General features: G+C 45.7%; 1 pseudogene; it reads left to right on the top strand.

Moving 5' to 3' along the window:
* The first annotated feature begins 449 nt into the window (after positions 1-449).
* Positions 450-6,564, top strand: LOC106634518 (nucleophosmin-like; annotated as a pseudogene).
* Positions 6,565-8,653: the final 2,089 nt, after the last annotated feature.

Here is an 8,653-nt window from a genome sequence, read left to right as displayed (position 1 = left end):
TTCCTGGAGGTAGAGTTTTCAAATCCCACAGATGATCACTGTTTACTCCCCGCTTGGTGTTTCCTTGTGTCATTTTGTGAACAGTAGTTCTGACTATGTACAAATCTCTGTTGGCTGTTTAGTGGTCCCCTTTCTCTTCAGGTTTTGAGATAGAGTCCTCAGTAGATAGCACACACACACACACACACAAACACACACACACACGTATATATTTTGAGACAAGTTCTTGCTCTGTCGCTCAGGCCGGAGTGCAGTGGCGTGATCTCGGCTCACTGCAGCCTCGACCTCCTGGGCTTGGTCGGGTGATCCTCCCACCTCAGCCTCCTGAGTAGGTGGGACTACAGGCACATAGCACAATGCCCGGGTAATTTTTGTGTTTTTTTAGAGATGGGTTTTGCCATGTTGGCCAGGCTGGTCTCGAACTCCTGGGATCAAGTGATCCACCTACCTCAGCCACCTAAAGTGCTGGGATTACAGGCGTAAGCCACTGTGCACGGCCAGATAGCAAAATATTTGAACTCTTGTGGATGTGGATAGAATGCATACAGAACATCCCTGGTGTGATTCCATCCTGCGTGGCTGTTCTCTGGAGCAGCGTTCGTTTATCTCCGTCCTCCTTCTCTCCCACCTAAGTGCGTGCCATCATCTGATGGAAGATTCGATGGACATGGACATGAGCCCCCTGAGGCCCCAGAACTATCTTTTCGGTTGTGAACTAAAGGTTGACAAAGATTATCACTTTAAGGTGGATAATGACGAAAATGAGACCAGTTATCTTTAAGAATGGTCAGTTTAGGGGCTGGTGCAAAGGATGAATTGTACATTGTTGAAGCAGAGGCCATGAATTACAAAGGCAGTCCAATTAAAGTAACACTGGCAACTTTGAAAATGTCTGTGGTGGCTCACACCTGTAATCCCAGCACTTTGGGAGGCCGAGCCGAGGCAGGCAGATCACAAGGTCAGGAGATCGAGACCATCCTGGCTAACATGGTGAAACCCTGTCTTTACTAAAAATACAGAAAAAATTAGCCAGGCGTGGTGGCGGGCGCCTGTAGTCCCAGCTACTCGGGAGGCTGAGGCGGGAGAATGGCGTGAACCCAGGAGGTGGAGCTTGCAGTGAGCCGAGATTGCGCCACTGCACTCCAGACTGCGCAACAGAGCGAGACTCCATCTCAAAAAAAAAAAAAAAAAAAAGAAAAGAAAAGAAAAAAAAGAAAATGTCTGTACAGCCAACGGTTTCCCTTGGGGGCTTTGAAATAACATCACCAGTGGTGTTAAGGTTCAAGTGTGATTCAGGGCCAGTGCATATTAGTGGACAGCACTTAGTAGCTGTGGAGGAAGATGCAAAGTCAGAAGATGAGAGGAGGAGGATGTGAAACTCTTATGTATATCAGGAAAGTGGTCTGAGGTGGTGGCAAGATTCCACAGAAAAAAGTAAAACTTGCTGCTGATGAAGAAGATGATGATGATGAAGATGATGATGATGAAGATGATGATGATGACTTTGATGATGAGGAAGCTAAAGAAAAAGCGCCAGTGAAGAAATCTATTCAAGATACTCGAGCCAAAAATGCACAGAAGTCAAATCAGAATGGAAAAGACTCAAAACCATCATCAACACCAAGATCAAAAGGACAAGAATCCTTCAAAAAACAGGAAAAAACTCCTAAAACACCTAAAAGGACCTAGTTCTGTAGAAGACATTAAAGCAAAAATGCAAGCAAGTATAGAAAAATGTGGTTCTCTTCCCAAAGTGGAAGCCAAGTTCATCAGTTATGTGAAGAATTGCTTCTGGATGACTGAGCAGGAGGCTATTCAAGATTTCTGGCAGTGGAGAAAGTCTCTTTAAGAAAACAGTTTAAACAATTTGTTAAAAAATTTCCATCTTATTTCATTTCTGTAACAGTTGATATCTGGCTGTCCTTTTTATAATGCAGAGTGAGAACTTTCCCTACCATGTTTGATAAATGTTGTCCAGGTTCCATTGCCAAGAATGTGTTGTCCAAAATGCCTGCTTAGTTTTTAAAGATGGAACTCCACCCTTTGCTTGGTTTTAAGTATGTATGGAATGTTATGATAGGACATAGTAGTAGCGGTGGTCAGATGTGGAAACGGTGGGGAGACAAAAATATACATGTGAAATAAAACTCAGTATTTTAATAAAGCAAAAAAAAAAAAAAAAAAGAATGCATGCAGAACACAAGGCAACCGCCAGCACTTTAGTGTGCCTTGGATACCCCTCCAGGGCCCTTTTGCTTGCCTTTGTCTTGGCCTCTGACCTGGCCATACACTGAGGCAATGGGAGATGAAGTGGCCCGGGGACCAGCAGTTGCCAGGCAGCGGAGTAGCAGCTGGGGTGCTCAGAGTATAATTCAGTCCCCTCTTGCTATTGCCAGAACTTACCACCCTCTTCCAGGGGCCTCTGCCTTGGCACATGCAGTTGCTACTATCCAGAAAAGCCCTTTGCTTCCCCTTCAGCTGGCTGGTCCCCGCTAGTTCTTTGGGAATGGACTCCTTCGACTTCATTAGGACCCCCCTGGCGAAGGTGCTGCATTGACGTGCTCCCCCAGCACCTGGGGCGCACACACTTCTCCCTTGCTCTACGACGTGGAAGTCATCTGTTCACTCGTCTTCCCCGATGGTCTGTGAACAGTATGACGACGTGGAATGGATACACAACTCACGCCCCCAGCACCCATCTGCCGCTCCCTGTACATGTGCAGACGGACTCAGTGAATGACAGCCGCCGCCTGAATTATTTCAGACAGGTTATTACTGCTGAGAGTTGTGCAAGAACTTCTAGGCAGCCAAGCAAGTAGGCATATTTTTAAGCAAATAATTCAATGGTCTTCATTCACAAGGTGGGAGAGTATTCTATTTCATCACCTGACAGAGCGTAAAACTGCTGTTCTGTGAAAACCTTTGTTCAAAATATTCTATTTCCTGTAACATTCTTAGCTTCTGACAGGGGGCAGCAGAGCCTAGGAAAACAAAGGCTGGCCCCGGTTAACTGGTGGCTTGCACACCTTTGGAGCCAGACCTTTAATGATTTTCGGGAGAAACCAGCCCTTGGTATCTGACAAACCTTACTGTTGAATAAAGATTGTAAGGTAAAGGCTGGCTTTTATTAACTTAACATTCTTTGAAGGCACCGCAAACAACTAACTGTTTTTATAAAAGGAAAAAAAAAAAAGACAAAAAATAAGGCAAATAACCATCTTTCTCATTTTATTACAGTCTTTAAATAAGATGGATGCTTATTTTTTGCCAGCAACTTGTAAAACGATGCTAGAGCATGAAATATTTCCAGCTGGTGTTAGGGAGAATGTCGAGATTTACAAATTATGACCAGATGCTGGGGCTATTGTCTCCTCATCCTCATCATCCTGGAAAAAAAAAAAAGACTTAGTAAATAATAATAATTTTTTAAAAACCTAGGCCAGGCATGGTGGCTCACTCCTGTAATCCCAGCACTTTGGGAGGCTGAGGCAGGCAGATCATTTGAGGTCAGGAGTTCAAGAGCAGTCTGCCCAACATGATGAAACCCTGTCTGTACTAAAAATACAAAAATTAGCCGGGCGTGGTAGCACGGGCCTGTAATCCCAGCTACAGGAGGCTGAGGCACAAGAATCACATCAACCCAGGAGGCAGAGGTTGCAGTGAGCCGTGAGGGAGACTCCATCTCAAACCAAACCAAAACAAAAAAACCAAAAAGCAATGAAAGCAGTTGAGATAATAATGAAAGCAAATAGCCAGAACCGAAATCCTCCTTGCCCCACCCATTATGGCATGAACCCTTGGGGGCCCAGGCTCATGCTTTCTGCTCCTTTCTATGTCCAGTGCCCAGCAGGCCTGGTGTGTGGCAGCAGGTGCTTGGCACACGCACATGGAATTGAAGGAACATCTCTGGCCTGTTCACATCTTAGTTCTCTAGGGGAGTTTCTAAGTCATATATGACACCCAATTGTCCCATAAATACACTCCGTGGGGAATTTGCATTCAGAAACATGATCACCTTAGGCACGTACTATATCCCACAACTAACTTCAGGGAATCTGCTACTTTTCCATTCTTTAAAACTATGCAAAGGAGAGCAGGGGAAAGAAAAGAGGGAGGAGTCCATATGCTTGCCCATGGGTTTGCACAGGTAAGAGACACACAGGTGGGCTAGATCTGATTGGCAGTAATTTGGCCCTCAGTCCACATGGTCACCTTGAAACCAGGAATACAGAAGAGGTCTGCAGGGTATCCTAAGGTTTTCTGATGTCTGTCTCTGCCTTAGTCTAGGAGTCCTAGTATAGTTCAGCAGGAATTCCCTCATGTTCTCCTTTCTAGCATTGCATAGCACATTACATGAAGCTTCCTATTTTCTTACTATGTTTGTGTTTAGATTTCTGCCTCCAATACTGTCAGGTTCTGTTTGTAATTCTCAGAGGAAGATTTTTTTTTTTTTTTTTTTTGAGTCAGAGTTATGCTTTTGTCGCCCAGGTTGGAGTGAAATGGTGCCATCTCGGGTCACTGCAACCTCCACCTCCCAGGTTCAAGTGATTCCCCTGCCTCAGCCTCCCAAGTAGCTGGGATTACAGGCCTGTGCCACCATGCCCGGCTAATTTTTGTATTTTTAGTAGAGACAGGGTTTCACCATGTTGGTCAGCCCATGTCAAACTCCTGACCTCCAGTGATCCGCCTGCCTCAGCCTCCCAAAGTGCTGGAATTACAGGTGTGAGCCACCACACCCGGCCCTCAGAGGTAGATTTTTATCTTTATTTTTTGAGACAGCGTCTTGCTCTGTCGCCCAGGCTGGAGTATACAGGCACAACGTGATCATGGCTCACTACAGACTTGACCTCTTGGGCTTAAGTGATCCTTCTGTCTCAGCCTCCTGAGTAGCTGGGACTACAGGCACACACCACCATGCCCAGCTAATTTTTAATTTTTTTTTTATAGAGACAAGGTTTCACTATATTGCCCAGGCTGGTCTTGAACTTCTGAGCTCAACTGATCCTCCCTCCTCAGGCTCCCAAAGTACTGGGATTATAGGCATGAACCACAACGCTTGACCCAGAGGTAGATTTTAAAATGGGGTTCTTGGCAGTTAGTAAGAGCCTGGCCATTTCTTTCAACAATAACTCAGAGCCTCTTACATTCAATTCACCTTCCTCCCTACTCTCATTTATGGCTTCACATGATTCATCCTGCTTATACAGACAGCAATCTCTTAAGGGACAGGACAGGTATTAAGACACCTTTTCTGGTAGATGAATTAGTTGAGACTCAGAGCAGGGACATCCCGGGCCTGTGGGTCACCTAGAGTGTTAATGGCAGTACTGAGAAGAGAATCCCCTTATCCAGGTGCTGCTGGAGCACCTTGGGGTGCTCATTCTTCAGTGAGGGTCTGGATTAGTGAAAGGGTACGGGAGATCCTGAAACATGGGGATCGAGGAAGAGCACGCATGCTTTGGCTTAGTGCAGTGCCTGACACAGTGTGGATTATGGGATGTCCCAGCTGTGGGAGGAGCCGAGGGCATGGAGCGGAAGCCGTTCACTAGAGGCAAGCATTTCCACAGCAAGGGATAATACCCAGCAGGGTGGGGATGAGGGAAATAGTCCTCAAAGGAGACAGGGCATCTGGGGCATCTGTGATTGGGCCAGGCTTTATCTGCTCTTTGTAGGCTTTGTTTTATTCAGTTGCCATGACAGCCTTGGAAATAGTTATCATTATGCCCCTTTCTCTGATGGAACTACTGAGTCACAGGGAAGTCATGTAATTCCCAAGACACCTGCACCGAAGACCTTAGGTGTCATCATATGGGGGAGCAACTCACATGAAGCTTCGCATGAATGAAGTCTCCCGAAATTACACAGCATCATACAGTTATTAGCAGGTAGAGTTCAGATCCACACCTTGGTTCTCTGGCTCCACAGCCTGAGTTCTTAGCACTACTTCATTCTGCATCTTCTGAGACTTTCTTTTTTTTTTTCTCTTGAGACAGGGTCTCACTCTGTCACTTAGGCTGAAGTACAGTGGCACGATCTCAGCTCAGCGCAGCCTCAATTGCCTGGGCTCAGGTGATGCTCTCACCTCAGCCTCCTGAGTGGCTGGGACTACAGAGGTGTGCCATCATGCTCAGCTCATTTTTTGTGTGTGTTTTTTTTTTGCAAAGACAGGGTTTTGCCATATTGCCGGGGCAGGTCTCGAACTCCTGGACTCAAACTATCCACCCACCTCTGCCTCACAAAGTGATGGGATTACAGGTATAAGCCACCGTGACTGGCTTCTGAGACAATTTTTTTCTGGAACCCAACATTGCCCAGTAAGGCTCTGATTTATGTATGTCTCGACTCTAACAAGGGAGAACCTTGTACAGGTTATAGAAAAATAAACTCTGGACTGGGGGTTAGAGTTCTGGGTCTGCCACTGACCTGTGTGACCTTGGCCAGTTACCTCCCCTCTGCTCAGCCATTTTCTGTTCTGTAACACAAAGAGAAGGATACCTTTCTCTCAGGTTTAGGGAGAGGACTCTGAGTTTAATGAACATGAAAGCGCTTCATAAAGCTGAGACGGTTTGGAGCCACACAAGGGTCAGTGCAAATCAAGGGAACGGATGGGGCCAGCAGGCAGCCATTTATTTTTTGGGGCTGATATGTATGCAGAGTATTGACTTTTTATGCCTCATTTACTTCTGAAAAAAAATGTAGAAGTGGTGGTGCCCGAGTCTGCAAGCAGAAGATGGAGCCTTTGTGTGTGCAGCGGGTGCTGCGGAGGCCCAGGGAGGAGGCCAGGAAGTGAAAAGCATGTGGCTCAGATTTGGGCCTTAAAGCTTCCAGCTTCCTCACAAGGAAGAAGAAAAAGGCGTGCTAGATGTTCTTGGGTGATAACGATGAGAAATAATAACCAGGTCTATGTTCCTTGGCTTCTTGTATTTCTCTTCAGCAAATGTTTCTGTTCTTTAGGCAGCTGAACAGCAAAATCCCATTTCATTTGTTGAAATATGACAAAATTGGGCAGAATAACAGGCTCACAATGCTGTAGTAAAAATAAGCTATAAAATGTAAATAAGTCTTAAGTGAATTGGCCTCAGGCGTTTTCTGGAGTTAAATCAGAGGTGGAATTGTGTGAGCTTGGATTTTGCTTTTTCTTTCTCTACTTGAGTAAGAGCTTGTATTTCTGTTATGGTGGCAAGGAAAGTTCCTTTTTCACCCTTCATTTTCTCTTTAACCCATTGCTTTACAAAGAATCCGGCCTGGGTATCTAGAAAGGCACCCTGGAGAAGTTGACACCCATAAGATCTATAGTCAGAGGGCTGTGAGGTGACTGTGAGTATCAGAGTGTGAATGAGAAAACAAGGCTGGACACTTGTGAATCAGGTGGAGCTGCTATTCAGGACAAAAGTCAAAAGATTCGGAAAACTGATTTAGCCAGAAGGATCATAGAGAGAGAGAGAGAGAGAGAGAGAAAGACAGATAATTTAATAACATACAGGTGTTATGGTCAGGCATGAACAATAAATACCTCTCACATCAAAAGTACTGAAGCACAGGCCAGGTGCAGTGGCTCACCCCTGTAATCCCAGCACTTTGGGAGGCTGAGGTGGGCGGATCACCTGAGGTCAGGAGTTTATAAACAACCTGGCCAACTTGGTGAAACCCCGTCTCTACTAAAATTACAAAAATTAGCCAGGCATAGTGGCGCGTGCCTGTAATCCCAGCTACTGGGGAGGCCGAGGCAGGAGAATCGCTTGAACCCAGGAGGCAGAGGGTGCACTGAGCCGAGATTGCACCACTGCACTTCAGCCTGCGCGACAGAGTGAGAACTCTGTCTCGGGGGGCGGGGGGAAAGTACTAAAGCAGTTGGGCATGGTGGCTCATGCCTGTAATCCCAGCACTTTGGGAGGCCAAGGCGGGTGGATCACTTGAGGTCAGGAGTTCGAGACCAGCCCGACCAACATGGTGAAACCCCATCTCTAATAAAAATACAAAATTGGCCAGGCATGGTAGCCCGTGCCTGTAATCTCAGTTAATCAGGAGGCTGAGGTAGGAGAATTGCTTCAACCTGGGAGGCAGAGGTTGCAGTGAGCCAAGATGATGCCATTGCACTCTAGCCTGGGTGGCAGAGTGAGACTCTGTCTCAAAAAAAAAAAAAAAAAAAAAAAAATACTGAAGCAGAGCAGAGAAGTACTATTATTTGTCCTGTGAAACTCTAAACAGATTAAAAATATGGATCTGAATTAAAGGGGCAGCTTCTCAAACATCTACCTTAACTGAGAATCTTCACCCCAAATGACTAAGATTAGCAATAAACTCTCATAAAACCAAATTAATGAGATGATCTCTGGTTATTGAGAAAAGGAAGTAGAATAAAGAGGGAAAGTGGCTGGGCGCAGAGACCCCCGTCGCTACAAAAAAAATACAAAAATGAGCCAGGTGCAGTGGTGTGCACCTGTAGTCTCAGCTACTCTGGAGGGTGAGGCGGGAGGCTTGCCTGAACCTGGCTTGCAGTTATGAGCTACGATGGTGCCACAACACTCTAGCCTGGGTGACAATGCAAGACCCTGTCTCTCAAAAAAAAAAAAATATATATATATTGGGAAAGTAACTTTTTTCTAAAAGTGGCCAGTGGTTTTACATTCAATTTTTTGAGGCAATTTATTGA

The sequence above is a fragment of the Pan paniscus genome, chromosome 13, assembly GCF_029289425.2.
Source record: "Pan paniscus chromosome 13, NHGRI_mPanPan1-v2.0_pri, whole genome shotgun sequence".
In the NCBI taxonomy this organism is placed as follows: Eukaryota; Metazoa; Chordata; class Mammalia; order Primates; family Hominidae; genus Pan; species Pan paniscus.
This window is presented reverse-complemented; position numbering and strand designations above follow the sequence as displayed.